Below are 17839 nucleotides of genomic sequence, written 5' to 3' on the forward strand. Positions count from 1 at the left end.
AAGGATTGGTGTGTTCTTTAGGAAAGCTGGGTATATGAGAGCTAGGAAAAGGAGATGTTTGTATAAGTGGCAAAATAGGAGGTTTTCCTATTTGCATAAATGCAAATCTTTGGGTTTGGACGTTAAGTACGAGTTGGAAAGGGCCAAGAGAGAGATAAAAGAATGGTTTGGGGAGGAGGGTAGGAAAATTATTTTGAGATCTAAAATTGAGGTGAGAGAGAAGAATGAAAAGTGTACAAGTTTCTTTTTTAAGAGGATGTGTGGGGGTGGACGCGACATGAATGTTATGTTGGACAAGAATGGTTGTGAGGTGTATGGGAAGGATGTGATTGGGGTAGTGGCTGATTATTATAAGTCTTTATATAAAAGGAAGGAGTGTGAGTTGGGTGGTTTTTTGAGTGTGATTGATAACTTTGTGCCTGTGTCTGAGTTTCCTTTCTTGTTAGGTGAAATTATGGAGGATGAGGTTAAGTATGTGGTTTCCAAGTCTGCTAAAAACAAGGCTCCAGGGGGTGATGGTATCCCTTGGGAGTTTTATGCTAAGTATTGGGAGATTGTTGGGAAAGATCTGGTGGCTATTATGAAGTGTTTGTTTTCTGGATGTGGGATGACTGAGAGTATGAAGCAAGGTATAGTGGTATTGTTGTTCAAAAAGGGGGATAGGCGTGTGGTAGGTAATTGGCGTCCGATAACTCTTTTGAATGTTGACTACAAAATCTTTGCCAAACTTTTGGCTAACCGTATGAGAGAGGTAATTTCAAATGTTGTTATGGAGGATCAAGGGTGTGCAGTTCCAAAGAGGAGGATCCATGAGAATGTGATGTTGGTGAGAGATATGATCGGGGATTGTATGGTGAGGAAGAAAGGGGTGATTGTGTGTGTGCTTGACTTCGAGAAGGCCTTTGATAGGGTGGCACATACGTACTTGTTTTGTGTGTTAAGGAAGATGGGGTTTCCAGAGCATCTGGTTAAATTGTTGCATGGATTGTATGAAGGGGCTAAGAGCAAGATTCAGGTTAATGGTTTCTTTTCTGATAGTTTTGAGATTTTTTCTGGGGTTAGGCAGGGGTGTCCATTGTCGCCCATACTGTTCATTTGTGCAATAGAGCCTTTGCTGCAATCTATTAGGAAGGACAAAGTCTTTAGGGGACTTTTGATTCCGGGTAGTGGGGGTAAGTACGTTAAAGTTTTAGGCTATATGGATGACATTTGTATCTTGTGTGATTCTGCCTGTGAAGTGTCGAGAGTGAAGCTTTTAGTTAATGTGTTTTGTGTGGCTTCTGCTTTTAGAATTAATTGGGCCAAAAGTAAGATGAAAGGGTTCTGTTTGCAGGACAAGTTAAACGATGATGATATGGAATGTGTGGTTTCTAAAGGTGTTAGGATTTTGGGTATAGACTTTGATGATGATTTGAAGGGAAAAGAGAGTTGGGAAGAAATAGGGGGCAGAATAATAAAAAAAATTGAGTTTTGGAGGTTACGGGATTTGTCCTTTACAGGGAAGGTTCTGATAGTTAAAAGTATTATTTTGCCTATGATACTGTATGTTGCTTTGATTTTTCCTCCATCAGCTGTGACTTTGAGGAAATTAAATCGGATTCTCTTTTTGTTTTTGTGGGGGTGTAAGATGGAAAGGGCAAAACGAGAGAAGCTAATGAAAAAGACATATTATGGGGGTTTGGATTTTCCAAACTTAGAGGTTTTCATCGGATTAAATTATGTTGGGCTGTTTTGTGAGCTTTTTTTCAAGGATACCAAAGCTGCTTGTATGTTGAGGTATCAAGCAGGCTCTATGTTAGGGCGTTTGAAATGGTCTGTACAGGATTTGAGGAAGCCTTTTTCCTTTATTTGTCCTGAGTGGTATGCTTTTGTGGAAGTGTTTGTGAGAAAGTTTAGACTTGAGAGTTTTAGCATGGGTCACTTTATGAATGAGAAGAAAATGTTAAAAAGAATGTGTGTGGACAGTTTTGCTTGTGGTATTATTGGTTTGAAATCAGCTGAGTGTGAAGGTGTTTGGAGGAAACTATGTAAGTTTGATGTTTCAAATAAGCAGAAAGATTTGCTGTGGCTGTCTTGGCATGGTATATTACCGGTAAGAGCGGTTCAGAAGAAAAGGGGGTTAGTACCATCTGACAGATGTCCTAGAGTTGGATGTGGTGGTACAGAGGACATAGACCATGTTTTCTGGTTTTGTAAGCATGCAAGGGATGTATGGGGTAGTCTGGGCAAGCTTTGTTTGGAGTTGACGGGTGTAAGGGCTCTAACGGTTAAAATGGTCATGTTTGGTCTATGTAATTTGAATAAAGAGAAAGAGAGAGTATTTTGGTTGTTCTTGGCATGTGTGAAAGAGGTTCTGTGGAATACAAGGAATTTGTATGTTTATAGGAATGAGGTTCTTGAGGTAAGTGATTGTGTAAGGATGGTTTTGGATAAGTTGTACTTTTGCTATAAATGGGATGTTGAAAGGAGTTTGGATGCTGAAGGTAAATGGAAATTTTTGAAATGGAAGCACTGGGTGTAGCGTTTTTTGTGGATGGATTTCTGGTTATGGATTGTTTGGCTTTGGGTGTGACTACACATTTTTATCACTCTTCAAAAATAATAAAAATTGGCCATAATGATGAGTTTCTGTTGCGTCTAGATGTGTTGTGGAGCCCTTTGGGGTAAAGCTTCGGTTCTAGATGTTTATAGAACCTGAATGGTTTTAAAAAAAAAAAAAAAAAAAAAAAAAAAAAATCTGTTCTTATCAGTTTAATATCTGATATGTCCCCTATCTGGGGACCATATATTAAATGGATTTTTAGAACAGGGAGATGGAAAAAGAGCTTGCTCTGTCCACTCCACGCATTGACCTGGTATTGCAGTATCTCCAGGACCGGTGCACCCCTTCTTTAATGCAGTTTCTAAAATCAGAAAGAATTGAATTCAATGTTTTTTGTTCATTTTGCTTGTTTGTCGGATTTTGGGATGGACTCTTTGGCTTTGCTTTTCTTCTCCTCATTGGATTTTTCATGTTCAAAGTTGCAGAAGCCAGATTACAAGCTCATTTTGGTTCAACTTCAGCAACTGTGCATTGCATTGCCATGTAATGTGATGCAATGCTATCTTTCTAGCTCTCCCTTTTTACTTCCTTTTGGATAAACAGACATATTAGGCAAGCATTTTGGAGCTTTCACCTAAATAACTACAGGTGGTGAGATAAGCTGCACAATATAATTGACCTTTCAGTATATTGTTGCACACACACCATCTATTTAGCAAATGCCCTTGTTATCAACAGCAGCCTTTTAAACTCACCTGAGCTAACAGGTATGTGCGCTGGTTACTCTGCTGCGCTTAAAATTTCTTTTTTGGTTTGCTACAATGCCTTTTCTGAAACGTTGTCTCCTTCTGCTGGAACACTGACTTCTTTCATTTAATGCCTGCAGACTATAAAAGAGAACCCAACCCAAAAAGTTTGGTTGATTAGTCTGTGGCATTCTGTTAAACTGTTGCTTATGGCGGTCTCTGTGAGCTTCTCAGCGACATTCAGCCAGCCAGGTATCCTGCCTGCAGTAGATGGAATGTGGCAATGGAACGCTGGCTGCGCGTGTCATAATAGGCTCTGAGCCTTTATATACCTGTGCACAGCAGCAGCCACCTTCAGTCTGCTGCTGGACAGCCAGCAGCAGCAGCAGCAGGAGAGGTATGTAATCAGGAGCCCTCCTGCTAAGGGTAGACAGCTGCTCGTTCCACCCCACCCCCCGCCTTAATTGGTTCTCCTCCCTTCCAACGGTGTTGAGGCGGGTGGGAACAGCAGGGGGTGAAGGTGCTGTGTTTAAAGAGGTGGAGTTATGCAGATCTAAAACGCGTGGATTGCAGCAGCAGCAAGCCGAAAAGTGCAGGCATGTAAGGGATCTAGAGGTTGACAACATGTCTTCTTAACGGGAGTCCAGGAGCTCATCTCCACAAATGGACTTTTCAGGATCCTTGGGTGGCTCCGTAGTTTGAAACCAATTCTGGTTATCGCTTCTCGGCCTTTTGGCTAAGATCAAGTGTAGTATCTGTTCTTATCAGTTTAATATCTGATACGTCCCCTATCTGGGGACCATATATTAAATGGATTTTTAGAACAGGGAGATGGAAAAAGAGCTTGCTCTGTCCACTCCACGCATTGACCTGGTATTGCAGTATCTCCAGGACCGGTGCACCCCTTCTTTAATGCAGTTTCTAAAATCAGAAAGAATTGAATTCAATGTTTTTTGTTCATTTTGCTTGTTTGTCGGATTTTGGGATGGACTCTTTGGCTTTGCTTTTCTTCTCCTCATTGGATTTTTCATGTTCAAAGTTGCAGAAGCCAGATTACAAGCTCATTTTGGTTCAACTTCAGCAACTGTGCATTGCATTGCCATGTAATGTGATGCAATGCTATCTTTCTAGCTCTCCCTTTTTACTTCCTTTTGGATAAACAGACATATTAGGCAAGCATTTTGGAGCTTTCACCTAAATAACTACAGGTGGTGAGATAAGCTGCACAATATAATTGACCTTTCAGTATATTGTTGCACACACACCATCTATTTAGCAAATGCCCTTGTTATCAACAGCAGCCTTTTAAACTCACCTGAGCTAACAGGTATGTGCGCTGGTTACTCTGCTGCGCTTAAAATTTCTTTTTTGGTTTGCTACAATGCCTTTTCTGAAACGTTGTCTCCTTCTGCTGGAACACTGACTTCTTTCATTTAATGCCTGCAGACTATAAAAGAGAACCCAACCCAAAAAGTTTGGTTGATTAGTCTGTGGCATTCTGTTAAACTGTTGCTTATGGCGGTCTCTGTGAGCTTCTCAGCGACATTCAGCCAGCCAGGTATCCTGCCTGCAGTAGATGGAATGTGGCAATGGAACGCTGGCTGCGCGTGTCATAATAGGCTCTGAGCCTTTATATACCTGTGCACAGCAGCAGCCACCTTCAGTCTGCTGCTGGACAGCCAGCAGCAGCAGCAGCAGGAGAGGTATGTAATCAGGAGCCCTCCTGCTAAGGGTAGACAGCTGCTCGTTCCACCCCACCCCCCGCCTTAATTGGTTCTCCTCCCTTCCAACGGTGTTGAGGCGGGTGGGAACAGCAGGGGGTGAAGGTGCTGTGTTTAAAGAGGTGGAGTTATGCAGATCTAAAACGCGTGGATTGCAGCAGCAGCAAGCCGAAAAGTGCAGGCATGTAAGGGATCTAGAGGTTGACAACATGTCTTCTTAACGGGAGTCCAGGAGCTCATCTCCACAAATGGACTTTTCAGGATCCTTGGGTGGCTCCGTAGTTTGAAACCAATTCTGGTTATCGCTTCTCGGCCTTTTGGCTACGACCAAGTGTTGTTGCTGGAAGACTCCAAAGCCTATCGCATCCTCGGCCTTGAGGCATCGGCAGTTCTACTGTCTTAAGCCTCCTGCTGCTATAGGGGGTGTGCGTGCTGAAGAGAACCAAGAAGGCGATCGACTTATCTGAATATGGCGATGGCGACATCGGCTACTCTCCGTTCTGCTGGAGCTGGCGACTTGAAGATCAAGAACTCTTTCAAGATTGAAGTTGAAGAGCGAGCCCGTGACAAGTTCTCCCTGTCTTTCTTCGTGAGGAAGGTCCTGCTTGAGATCCTGCAGGTGAAAAGGGAGAACATTCTGGCACTTCAAGATGCTCCTGGACGCTTTGTGCTTACCCTGACCTCTGAAGTGGCATCTCAGAATTTTTACCATCAGATCAAGCTGAGACTTCAGGAGGAAGATCTTAAAGGACTGTGTTTTGTGACCCTCTGCCTGGCAGAAGAGAAGTCTGTGGTGGTTCATATGAGCAATCCGCATGTCTCTGAAAAGGATGTGGCTGCGTTTCTGCATAACTATTGCTCTGAGGTCCACTTTTCTCACAAAATCATGAACTCTGAGAGGTTGTGGACCGGAAAATACAAGTTCATCGTGAAGCTGAGAGAAGGTTTGGGAATTGGTGGACTCATTCATCCGCCTCAGAGCTTCCTGATTGGCAGAGAGAGAGGAAGACTCTTCTATCCAGGGATGCCTATCTTCTGCAGAAAATGTATGGACTTTGGGCATTCCTTTGAGAGCTGCAAGGAGGAGAACGCTCTTTGCAAGAAGTGCTATCAAAAAGGACATGTCACTCTGAACTGCCCAAATCAGATGATCTGTAATATCTGCCGTATCCCTGGGCACTCTTTTCGGGATTGTCCGTTGAGAAAAAAGACCTTCAGCTATGCAGATGCAGCTCGGGGGGGAGCCCCTCCGAAGCGGTCCAGTCCTGAAGAACAAACAGACAAATCCAAGGACCCTCCCGGGAACCCTTCTGGGGATCCGCCCAAGGACACTGCTGGGGACCCGCCTGGGGATAGCATTGTTCTCAAGGATTGGTCGGAGAGTCCAGATGGTCATGTGGTGGAGGAGAATCCAGCTGAGTCTGAAGTGGAGATGGGAGAGGAGTCTTCTAAGGAGGCTGGTGGTGAGGAGGAGGAGGAGGAGATTAACATTGACGTGGAGGTTTTGAGGAAAAGGAAAAAGGAGAAGTCGAGTTTGTTTAAGGGAGAGAGCGCCAGCAAAAGACCTGCTGGGCGTTTGAAAATAGTCCTCCCTAATTACTCACCTAAACCGATCATCTCAGTTCCTAAACCTGTAAACCCATCTGATCCGGTGAACATCGAGGAATTCTCAGACACGGACGTTTCTGCGGGTCCCTCTACCCCGGTCGGATTCATGTCAGATACGGACTCAAGCTCTGTTTAAATGATTTATGGCTACACTCAAAATTGCCTCACTAAATGTGAGGAGTTTAAAGGGCTCTGTCAAGAGAGCTGCTTTATTTTCTTACCTGATGACTTTAGATGCTGATATTTTTTTACTTCAAGAATGCGGCATTGACCATGACCTTAACTATAACAAACTAAGGGAAGATTGGGCGAACGGACCTTCCATCTGGTCCGGTGAAAATGGATCGCGTGCTACTGGTGTTGGCGTCCTGTTTAAAAACAAAGACTTTAAGGTTACCTCGTTCACTGAAGTTGAACCTGGACGTGCACTAGTTGTTAATGTGAGTTACTGTGGATCCGAGTTCAAGCTGATTAATGTTTATGCATCTCCGATTAAAGAGGAAAGATCCAGTTTATTAGATATCATCAAACTCTTTATACCTGGTCCTACACCAACTGTGGTTGGCGGTGACTTCAATTGTATCCGGTCTGATGAAAATAGGACATCAGGTACTAGAAGGAAAGACAAAACTGAGATGCAGTTAAAAAATCTAATCGACGATACTTGCCTGAATGATGTCTGGAGAGTAAAGAATACCTCTGAACCAGGATACACTTGGGAGAAAAATCTTCTAAAATCAAGAATTGACTTTGTTCTGACATCACAGAGTTTTAAAGTGAATAAAGTGGATCTAACAGGTAACATCTTTTCTGACCACAAAACGTTAATTACTCACTTGGAATTGCCCAGTCTAGAGAAAGGGCGAGGTGTCTGGAAGTTGAACACTCTGCTGCTGGAAGATGAAAGTATAAAAGAGGAATTTTTGAAATTTTGTAAAAAACTACAGGGGAAAAAACGTTATTACAAAAGAATTCTAGAATGGTGGGAGTATGTGAAGTTTCAAATTAGACATTTTTTTCTCTTAGCTGGCAAAAGGAAGGCCAGACAGAATCAGAAATGGTTTAAAGACCTGAATACAAAACTGCAAACAGGTTACAAACTCAGAAATGCAGGGATAGATATGGAGGATGTTATTTTACAAGTCAAAGAAGACATTAAAAAAGCAATTGAACAGAAAGGCAAAGAAATAATTTTCAACGCCAAGGTAGAACATATGGAAAAAAATGAAACATGTTCCAGGTTCTTTTTCAAAAAATCTTTAGAACGCAAAGAATTAATTAAAGAACTTGATGGTGAAACAACTAAAGATGGACTGTTGGACAAAGCGCAAACTTTTTATCAAAATCTTTTTAGCGAAAAGAAAATTGACGCTGATTTTTTACCTGATGCTCTTAATTCATTGCAGAATCACCTTGAAAAGCAAGATCAAGAGTTGTTGATTGAAGATATCTGTGAAGAAGAACTGCTAAGTGCAATCAAAAGCTTTTCTAGAGGAAAAACACCGGGTACTGACGGACTACAAATTGAATTTTATCTTACTTTTTGGGAGATTTTAAAAGACGACCTGTTTGAGATTTTTAAAGCTGTCTTTTTATGTGACAAATTGCCTGAATCTTGGAGAAGTGGTGTGGTCACCCTGCTTTTTAAAAAAGGAGATAAGACTAATCTAGAGAACTGGAGACCAATCACGTTACTCAACGTAGATTATAAAATTATGGCAAAAATCATGGTGAACAGAATGAAGAAGGTGATAGAGAAGGTCGTGCATCCTGATCAGGTATGTGGTGTGCCTGGTCGTACAATTGCAGAAAACTTGAATATTATACGGGACGCAATTTGGTATCAGCAAGAGAGGAAGCAAAAGCTAGCTCTTCTGTCCCTTGATTTCCAGAAAGCGTACGACAGAGTCTCTCATAAGTACCTGTATTCTGTGTTAAAGAAAATGAAATTCCCGGATGTTTTTATTAAGCACATTGCACTTTTATATGATGGAAGTTTTAGCAGGATTTTAATTAATGGTTTTTTATCTTCAGAAGTTTTTCTAAAGTCGGGCGTCAAACAAGGATGCCCACTTTCGCCTCTGCTCTTTATCTGCGCAATCGAGCCTCTACTGGCAATGTTGAGGAAAGATAAGATGGTGAAAGGTGTACCCATACCAGGTGGAAATGGACTAAGTACTAAGTCACTGGGGTACATGGATGACATCACGATCCTGTGCGACTCAGAACAATCGCTGAGAAGAGCAGTAAGAACTACTGATTTTTTCTGTTTAGCATCTGCCTTCAAACTGAACTTGGAGAAGAGCGAATGTCTTGGATTCGGTGATTGGTCAGATGCGCAGATTCCTCAACTTAAAATAAGAAGTGATAAGATCAAAATTTTAGGTGTTGTGTTTACAAAAAAGAATGATGGAGAAGAAAGTTGGCAGTTGGTGAAGGAGAAAATGCAAAAGAAGATAAGTTTATGGAAACTCAGAAAATTATCAATGGAAGGTAAAAACTTGATCATTAAGTCTTTGTTGTTGCCGATAATGTTGTTTTTAAGTATGGTGTACCCCCCGAATGAGAACACAGTAAAGTTTCTCCAGAGACAAATTTTTCTTTTTCTGTGGGGATCAAAAATGGAGAAGGTTCGAAGAGAGACAATGTACAAGCAGCATAAATATGGTGGAAAGAATATCCCAAATATCAAAAATTTTTTGTACCTAAAGTTCTTTAGTTTTTGCTTCAAAATGACCAATCTAAGAACTCATTGGTCTTTCTACTTAAGATATGCAGCTGGAGATATCTTTAGGAAAAGAAAGTGGATAACATTGCCCCAAAATTCTCCTGTCCTAATTACACCGCCAAAACAATATGTCTTACTAGAAAAAACAATTAGACTTTATAACTTACCTGAAGTAGATGTGGAGATGCTGTCAAATTCAAGAAGACTGGCTCTAGAGACAAAGAGAAAAGAAACGATGACAGCAGTGGCAAACTTTACTTACACTAAAAGTGGAAGAATTTGGAGAATGACTTATGCACCTTATCTAACAAATGAATATAAAGACTTGGCATGGGCAATAGTGCAAGAATGTGTTCCTGTTAGATTTTTTCAACACAGAAGGGGATTGTGCAATACTGCAAGATGCCCTAGAACAGGCTGTGTTAGAGAGGAAACAGTTTTACACACCTTTTGGAACTGTTTTTATGCCCAAAATGTCTGGAAAGAAGTTGGAAGTCTCTTAAAGTTTGTTACTGGTCTTAAGTTTTTAAATCACGAAGTAGTTTTATATGGAAATTTTACATGTCAATCAAAAGAAAAAGAAAGAGTCATTTGGATAATGATAAATGGAATAAAGAATGCGCTATGGAAAGTCCGAAACATATTGCTTTTTAAAAGAGATTTTATAAGTGAAAGTGAATGCATAAAATTAGCACTAAGTGAAATATATATTTATTACCTGTTAGATCTGAAGAGAATTGGGAAAAAAAGAGCCAAGAGTCTATGGAACTTTCATCTGTGGAACCTTGTAGCATGAACAGATTATAAGGCAAGAGAAATATTAGAAGAGAAATAACAACTGAAATATAAGAACAAAATGAAAAAGGAAAAAATCTGTTCTTATCAGTTTAATATCTGATACGTCCCCTATCTGGGGACCATATATTAAATGGATTTTTAGAACAGGGAGATGGAAAAAGAGCTTGCTCTGTCCACTCCACGCATTGACCTGGTATTGCAGTATCTCCAGGACCGGTGCACCCCTTCTTTAATGCAGTTTCTAAAATCAGAAAGAATTGAATTCAATGTTTTTTGTTCATTTTGCTTGTTTGTCGGATTTTGGGATGGACTCTTTGGCTTTGCTTTTCTTCTCCTCATTGGATTTTTCATGTTCAAAGTTGCAGAAGCCAGATTACAAGCTCATTTTGGTTCAACTTCAGCAACTGTGCATTGCATTGCCATGTAATGTGATGCAATGCTATCTTTCTAGCTCTCCCTTTTTACTTCCTTTTGGATAAACAGACATATTAGGCAAGCATTTTGGAGCTTTCACCTAAATAACTACAGGTGGTGAGATAAGCTGCACAATATAATTGACCTTTCAGTATATTGTTGCACACACACCATCTATTTAGCAAATGCCCTTGTTATCAACAGCAGCCTTTTAAACTCACCTGAGCTAACAGGTATGTGCGCTGGTTACTCTGCTGCGCTTAAAATTTCTTTTTTGGTTTGCTACAATGCCTTTTCTGAAACGTTGTCTCCTTCTGCTGGAACACTGACTTCTTTCATTTAATGCCTGCAGACTATAAAAGAGAACCCAACCCAAAAAGTTTGGTTGATTAGTCTGTGGCATTCTGTTAAACTGTTGCTTATGGCGGTCTCTGTGAGCTTCTCAGCGACATTCAGCCAGCCAGGTATCCTGCCTGCAGTAGATGGAATGTGGCAATGGAACGCTGGCTGCGCGTGTCATAATAGGCTCTGAGCCTTTATATACCTGTGCACAGCAGCAGCCACCTTCAGTCTGCTGCTGGACAGCCAGCAGCAGCAGCAGCAGGAGAGGTATGTAATCAGGAGCCCTCCTGCTAAGGGTAGACAGCTGCTCGTTCCACCCCACCCCCCGCCTTAATTGGTTCTCCTCCCTTCCAACGGTGTTGAGGCGGGTGGGAACAGCAGGGGGTGAAGGTGCTGTGTTTAAAGAGGTGGAGTTATGCAGATCTAAAACGCGTGGATTGCAGCAGCAGCAAGCCGAAAAGTGCAGGCATGTAAGGGATCTAGAGGTTGACAACATGTCTTCTTAACGGGAGTCCAGGAGCTCATCTCCACAAATGGACTTTTCAGGATCCTTGGGTGGCTCCGTAGTTTGAAACCAATTCTGGTTATCGCTTCTCGGCCTTTTGGCTAAGATCAAGTGTAGTATCTGTTCTTATCAGTTTAATATCTGATACGTCCCCTATCTGGGGACCATATATTAAATGGATTTTTAGAACAGGGAGATGGAAAAAGAGCTTGCTCTGTCCACTCCACGCATTGACCTGGTATTGCAGTATCTCCAGGACCGGTGCACCCCTTCTTTAATGCAGTTTCTAAAATCAGAAAGAATTGAATTCAATGTTTTTTGTTCATTTTGCTTGTTTGTCGGATTTTGGGATGGACTCTTTGGCTTTGCTTTTCTTCTCCTCATTGGATTTTTCATGTTCAAAGTTGCAGAAGCCAGATTACAAGCTCATTTTGGTTCAACTTCAGCAACTGTGCATTGCATTGCCATGTAATGTGATGCAATGCTATCTTTCTAGCTCTCCCTTTTTACTTCCTTTTGGATAAACAGACATATTAGGCAAGCATTTTGGAGCTTTCACCTAAATAACTACAGGTGGTGAGATAAGCTGCACAATATAATTGACCTTTCAGTATATTGTTGCACACACACCATCTATTTAGCAAATGCCCTTGTTATCAACAGCAGCCTTTTAAACTCACCTGAGCTAACAGGTATGTGCGCTGGTTACTCTGCTGCGCTTAAAATTTCTTTTTTGGTTTGCTACAATGCCTTTTCTGAAACGTTGTCTCCTTCTGCTGGAACACTGACTTCTTTCATTTAATGCCTGCAGACTATAAAAGAGAACCCAACCCAAAAAGTTTGGTTGATTAGTCTGTGGCATTCTGTTAAACTGTTGCTTATGGCGGTCTCTGTGAGCTTCCCAGCGACATTCAGCCAGCCAGGTATCCTGCCTGCAGTAGATGGAATGTGGCAATGGAACGCTGGCTGCGCGTGTCATAATAGGCTCTGAGCCTTTATATACCTGTGCACAGCAGCAGCCACCTTCAGTCTGCTGCTTGACAGCCAGCAGCAGCAGCAGCAGGAGAGGTATGTAATCAGGAGCCCTCCTGCTAAGGGTAGACAGCTGCTCGTTCCACCCCACCCCCCGCCTTAATTGGTTCTCCTCCCTTCCAACGGTGTTGAGGCGGGTGGGAACAGCAGGGGGTGAAGGTGCTGTGTTTAAAGAGGTGGAGTTATGCAGATCTAAAACGCGTGGATTGCAGCAGCAGCAAGCCGAAAAGTGCAGGCATGTAAGGGATCTAGAGGTTGACAACATGTCTTCTTAACGGGAGTCCAGGAGCTCATCTCCACAAATGGACTTTTCAGGATCCTTGGGTGGCTCCGTAGTTTGAAACCAATTCTGGTTATCGCTTCTCGGCCTTTTGGCTAAGATCAAGTGTAGTATCTGTTCTTATCAGTTTAATATCTGATACGTCCCCTATCTGGGGACCATATATTAAATGGATTTTTAGAACAGGGAGATGGAAAAAGAGCTTGCTCTGTCCACTCCACGCATTGACCTGGTATTGCAGTATCTCCAGGACCGGTGCACCCCTTCTTTAATGCAGTTTCTAAAATCAGAAAGAATTGAATTCAATGTTTTTTGTTCATTTTGCTTGTTTGTCGGATTTTGGGATGGACTCTTTGGCTTTGCTTTTCTTCTCCTCATTGGATTTTTCATGTTCAAAGTTGCAGAAGCCAGATTACAAGCTCATTTTGGTTCAACTTCAGCAACTGTGCATTGCATTGCCATTTAATGTGATGCAATGCTATCTTTCTAGCTCTCCCTTTTTACTTCCTTTTGGATAAACAGACATATTAGGCAAGCATTTTGGAGCTTTCACCTAAATAACTACAGGTGGTGAGATAAGCTGCACAATATAATTGACCTTTCAGTATATTGTTGCACACACACCATCTATTTAGCAAATGCCCTTGTTATCAACAGCAGCCTTTTAAACTCACCTGAGCTAACAGGTATGTGCGCTGGTTACTCTGCTGCGCTTAAAATTTCTTTTTTGGTTTGCTACAATGCCTTTTCTGAAACGTTGTCTCCTTCTGCTGGAACACTGACTTCTTTCATTTAATGCCTGCAGACTATAAAAGAGAACCCAACCCAAAAAGTTTGGTTGATTAGTCTGTGGCATTCTGTTAAACTGTTGCTTATGGCGGTCTCTGTGAGCTTCTCAGCGACATTCAGCCAGCCAGGTATCCTGCCTGCAGTAGATGGAATGTGGCAATGGAACGCTGGCTGCGCGTGTCATAATAGGCTCTGAGCCTTTATATACCTGTGCACAGCAGCAGCCACCTTCAGTCTGCTGCTGGACAGCCAGCAGCAGCAGCAGCAGGAGAGGTATGTAATCAGGAGCCCTCCTGCTAAGGGTAGACAGCTGCTCGTTCCACCCCACCCCCCGCCTTAATTGGTTCTCCTCCCTTCCAACGGTGTTGAGGCGGGTGGGAACAGCAGGGGGTGAAGGTGCTGTGTTTAAAGAGGTGGAGTTATGCAGATCTAAAACGCGTGGATTGCAGCAGCAGCAAGCCGAAAAGTGCAGGCATGTAAGGGATCTAGAGGTTGACAACATGTCTTCTTAACGGGAGTCCAGGAGCTCATCTCCACAAATGGACTTTTCAGGATCCTTGGGTGGCTCCGTAGTTTGAAACCAATTCTGGTTATCGCTTCTCGGCCTTTTGGCTAAGATCAAGTGTAGTATCTGTTCTTATCAGTTTAATATCTGATACGTCCCCTATCTGGGGACCATATATTAAATGGATTTTTAGAACAGGGAGATGGAAAAAGAGCTTGCTCTGTCCACTCCACGCATTGACCTGGTATTGCAGTATCTCCAGGACCGGTGCACCCCTTCTTTAATGCAGTTTCTAAAATCAGAAAGAATTGAATTCAATGTTTTTTGTTCATTTTGCTTGTTTGTCGGATTTTGGGATGGACCCTTTGGCTTTGCTTTTCTTCTCCTCATTGGATTTTTCATGTTCAAAGTTGCAGAAGCCAGATTACAAGCTCATTTTGGTTCAACTTCAGCAACTGTGCATTGCATTGCCATGTAATGTGATGCAATGCTATCTTTCTAGCTCTCCCTTTTTACTTCCTTTTGGATAAACAGACATATTAGGCAAGCATTTTGGAGCTTTCACCTAAATAACTACAGGTGGTGAGATAAGCTGCACAATATAATTGACCTTTCAGTATATTGTTGCACACACACCATCTATTTAGCAAATGCCCTTGTTATCAACAGCAGCCTTTTAAACTCACCTGAGCTAACAGGTATGTGCGCTGGTTACTCTGCTGCGCTTAAAATTTCTTTTTTGGTTTGCTACAATGCCTTTTCTGAAACGTTGTCTCCTTCTGCTGGAACACTGACTTCTTTCATTTAATGCCTGCAGACTATAAAAGAGAACCCAACCCAAAAAGTTTGGTTGATTAGTCTGTGGCATTCTGTTAAACTGTTGCTTATGGCGGTCTCTGTGAGCTTCTCAGCGACATTCAGCCAGCCAGGTATCCTGCCTGCAGTAGATGGAATGTGGCAATGGAACGCTGGCTGCGCGTGTCATAATAGGCTCTGAGCCTTTATATACCTGTGCACAGCAGCAGCCACCTTCAGTCTGCTGCTGGACAGCCAGCAGCAGCAGCAGCAGGAGAGGTATGTAATCAGGAGCCCTCCTGCTAAGGGTAGACAGCTGCTCGTTCCACCCCACCCCCCGCCTTAATTGGTTCTCCTCCCTTCCAACGGTGTTGAGGCGGGTGGGAACAGCAGGGGGTGAAGGTGCTGTGTTTAAAGAGGTGGAGTTATGCAGATCTAAAACGCGTGGATTGCAGCAGCAGCAAGCCGAAAAGTGCAGGCATGTAAGGGATCTAGAGGTTGACAACATGTCTTCTTAACGGGAGTCCAGGAGCTCATCTCCACAAATGGACTTTTCAGGATCCTTGGGTGGCTCCGTAGTTTGAAACCAATTCTGGTTATCGCTTCTCGGCCTTTTGGCTAAGATCAAGTGTAGTATCTGTTCTTATCAGTTTAATATCTGATACGTCCCCTATCTGGGGACCATATATTAAATGGATTTTTAGAACAGGGAGATGGAAAAAGAGCTTGCTCTGTCCACTCCACGCATTGACCTGGTATTGCAGTATCTCCAGGACCGGTGCACCCCTTCTTTAATGCAGTTTCTAAAATCAGAAAGAATTTAATTCAATGTTTTTTGTTCATTTTGCTTGTTTGTTGGATTTTGGGATCGACTCTTTGGCTTTGCTTTTCTTCTCCTCATTGGATTTTTCATGTTCAAAGTTGCAGAAGCCAGATTACAAGCTCATTTTGGTTCAACTTCAGCAACTGTGCATTGCATTGCCATGTAATGTGATGCAATGCTATCTTTCTAGCTCTCCCTTTTTACTTCCTTTTGGATAAACAGACATATTAGGCAAGCATTTTGGAGCTTTCACCTAAATAACTACAGGTGGTGAGATAAGCTGCACAATATAATTGACCTTTCAGTATATTGTTGCACACACACCATCTATTTAGCAAATGCCCTTGTTATCAACAGCAGCCTTTTAAACTCACCTGAGCTAACAGGTATGTGCGCTGGTTACTCTGCTGCGCTTAAAATTTCTTTTTTGGTTTGCTACAATGCCTTTTCTGAAACGTTGTCTCCTTCTGCTGGAACACTGACTTCTTTCATTTAATGCCTGCAGACTATAAAAGAGAACCCAACCCAAAAAGTTTGGTTGATTAGTCTGTGGCATTCTGTTAAACTGTTGCTTATGGCGGTCTCTGTGAGCTTCTCAGCGACATTCAGCCAGCCAGGTATCCTGCCTGCAGTAGATGGAATGTGGCAATGGAACGCTGGCTGCGCGTGTCATAATAGGCTCTGAGCCTTTATATACCTGTGCACAGCAGCAGCCACCTTCAGTCTGCTGCTGGACAGCCAGCAGCAGCAGCAGCAGGAGAGGTATGTAATCAGGAGCCCTCCTGCTAAGGGTAGACAGCTGCTCGTTCCACCCCACCCCCCGCCTTAATTGGTTCTCCTCCCTTCCAACGGTGTTGAGGCGGGTGGGAACAGCAGGGGGTGAAGGTGCTGTGTTTAAAGAGGTGGAGTTATGCAGATCTAAAACGCGTGGATTGCAGCAGCAGCAAGCCGAAAAGTGCAGGCATGTAAGGGATCTAGAGGTTGACAACATGTCTTCTTAACGGGAGTCCAGGAGCTCATCTCCACAAATGGACTTTTCAGGATCCTTGGGTGGCTCCGTAGTTTGAAACCAATTCTGGTTATCGCTTCTCGGCCTTTTGGCTAAGATCAAGTGTAGTATCTGTTCTTATCAGTTTAATATCTGATACGTCCCCTATCTGGGGACCATATATTAAATGGATTTTTAGAACAGGGAGATGGAAAAAGAGCTTGCTCTGTCCACTCCACGCATTGACCTGGTATTGCAGTATCTCCAGGACCGGTGCACCCCTTCTTTAATGCAGTTTCTAAAATCAGAAAGAATTGAATTCAATGTTTTTTGTTCATTTTGCTTGTTTGTCGGATTTTGGGATGGACCCTTTGGCTTTGCTTTTCTTCTCCTCATTGGATTTTTCATGTTCAAAGTTGCAGAAGCCAGATTACAAGCTCATTTTGGTTCAACTTCAGCAACTGTGCATTGCATTGCCATGTAATGTGATGCAATGCTATCTTTCTAGCTCTCCCTTTTTACTTCCTTTTGGATAAACAGACATATTAGGCAAGCATTTTGGAGCTTTCACCTAAATAACTACAGGTGGTGAGATAAGCTGCACAATATAATTGACCTTTCAGTATATTGTTGCACACACACCATCTATTTAGCAAATGCCCTTGTTATCAACAGCAGCCTTTTAAACTCACCTGAGCTAACAGGTATGTGCGCTGGTTACTCTGCTGCGCTTAAAATTTCTTTTTTGGTTTGCTACAATGCCTTTTCTGAAACGTTGTCTCCTTCTGCTGGAACACTGACTTCTTTCATTTAATGCCTGCAGACTATAAAAGAGAACCCAACCCAAAAAGTTTGGTTGATTAGTCTGTGGCATTCTGTTAAACTGTTGCTTATGGCGGTCTCTGTGAGCTTCTCAGCGACATTCAGCCAGCCAGGTATCCTGCCTGCAGTAGATGGAATGTGGCAATGGAACGCTGGCTGCGCGTGTCATAATAGGCTCTGAGCCTTTATATACCTGTGCACAGCAGCAGCCACCTTCAGTCTGCTGCTGGACAGCCAGCAGCAGCAGCAGCAGGAGAGGTATGTAATCAGGAGCCCTCCTGCTAAGGGTAGACAGCTGCTCGTTCCACCCCACCCCCCGCCTTAATTGGTTCTCCTCCCTTCCAACGGTGTTGAGGCGGGTGGGAACAGCAGGGGGTGAAGGTGCTGTGTTTAAAGAGGTG

General features: G+C 42.7%; 8 non-coding genes across 8 annotated transcripts; all 8 read left to right on the forward strand.

Annotated features, from left to right (window-relative positions):
* The first annotated feature begins 2698 nt into the window (after window positions 1-2698).
* Window positions 2699-2889, forward strand: LOC141229679 (U2 spliceosomal RNA). Its single transcript, XR_012296328.1, has one exon. It is a non-coding gene; the product is annotated as a U2 spliceosomal RNA (small nuclear RNA).
* Window positions 2890-4004: 1115 nt separating this feature from the next.
* Window positions 4005-4195, forward strand: LOC141229575 (U2 spliceosomal RNA). The gene has a single exon (XR_012296232.1). It is a non-coding gene; the product is annotated as a U2 spliceosomal RNA (small nuclear RNA).
* Window positions 4196-10188: 5993 nt separating this feature from the next.
* Window positions 10189-10370, forward strand: LOC141229683 (U2 spliceosomal RNA). Its single transcript, XR_012296332.1, has one exon. It is a non-coding gene; the product is annotated as a U2 spliceosomal RNA (small nuclear RNA).
* A 1115-nt stretch (window positions 10371-11485) lies between these two features.
* Window positions 11486-11676, forward strand: LOC141229576 (U2 spliceosomal RNA). Its single transcript, XR_012296233.1, has one exon. It is a non-coding gene; the product is annotated as a U2 spliceosomal RNA (small nuclear RNA).
* A 1115-nt stretch (window positions 11677-12791) lies between these two features.
* Window positions 12792-12982, forward strand: LOC141229577 (U2 spliceosomal RNA). Its single transcript, XR_012296234.1, has one exon. It is a non-coding gene; the product is annotated as a U2 spliceosomal RNA (small nuclear RNA).
* Window positions 12983-14097: 1115 nt separating this feature from the next.
* LOC141229578 (U2 spliceosomal RNA) lies at window positions 14098-14288 on the forward strand. Its single transcript, XR_012296235.1, has one exon. It is a non-coding gene; the product is annotated as a U2 spliceosomal RNA (small nuclear RNA).
* A 1115-nt stretch (window positions 14289-15403) lies between these two features.
* LOC141229579 (U2 spliceosomal RNA) lies at window positions 15404-15594 on the forward strand. Its single transcript, XR_012296236.1, has one exon. It is a non-coding gene; the product is annotated as a U2 spliceosomal RNA (small nuclear RNA).
* Window positions 15595-16709: 1115 nt separating this feature from the next.
* LOC141229580 (U2 spliceosomal RNA) lies at window positions 16710-16900 on the forward strand. The gene has a single exon (XR_012296237.1). It is a non-coding gene; the product is annotated as a U2 spliceosomal RNA (small nuclear RNA).
* The last annotated feature ends 939 nt before the right edge of the window (window positions 16901-17839 follow it).

The sequence above is a fragment of the Phyllobates terribilis genome, unplaced genomic scaffold (genome assembly GCF_046119375.1).
Source record: "Phyllobates terribilis strain yellow unplaced genomic scaffold, ASM4611937v1 Scaffold_487__1_contigs__length_1357975, whole genome shotgun sequence".
NCBI lineage: Eukaryota > Metazoa > Chordata > Amphibia > Anura > Dendrobatidae > Phyllobates > Phyllobates terribilis.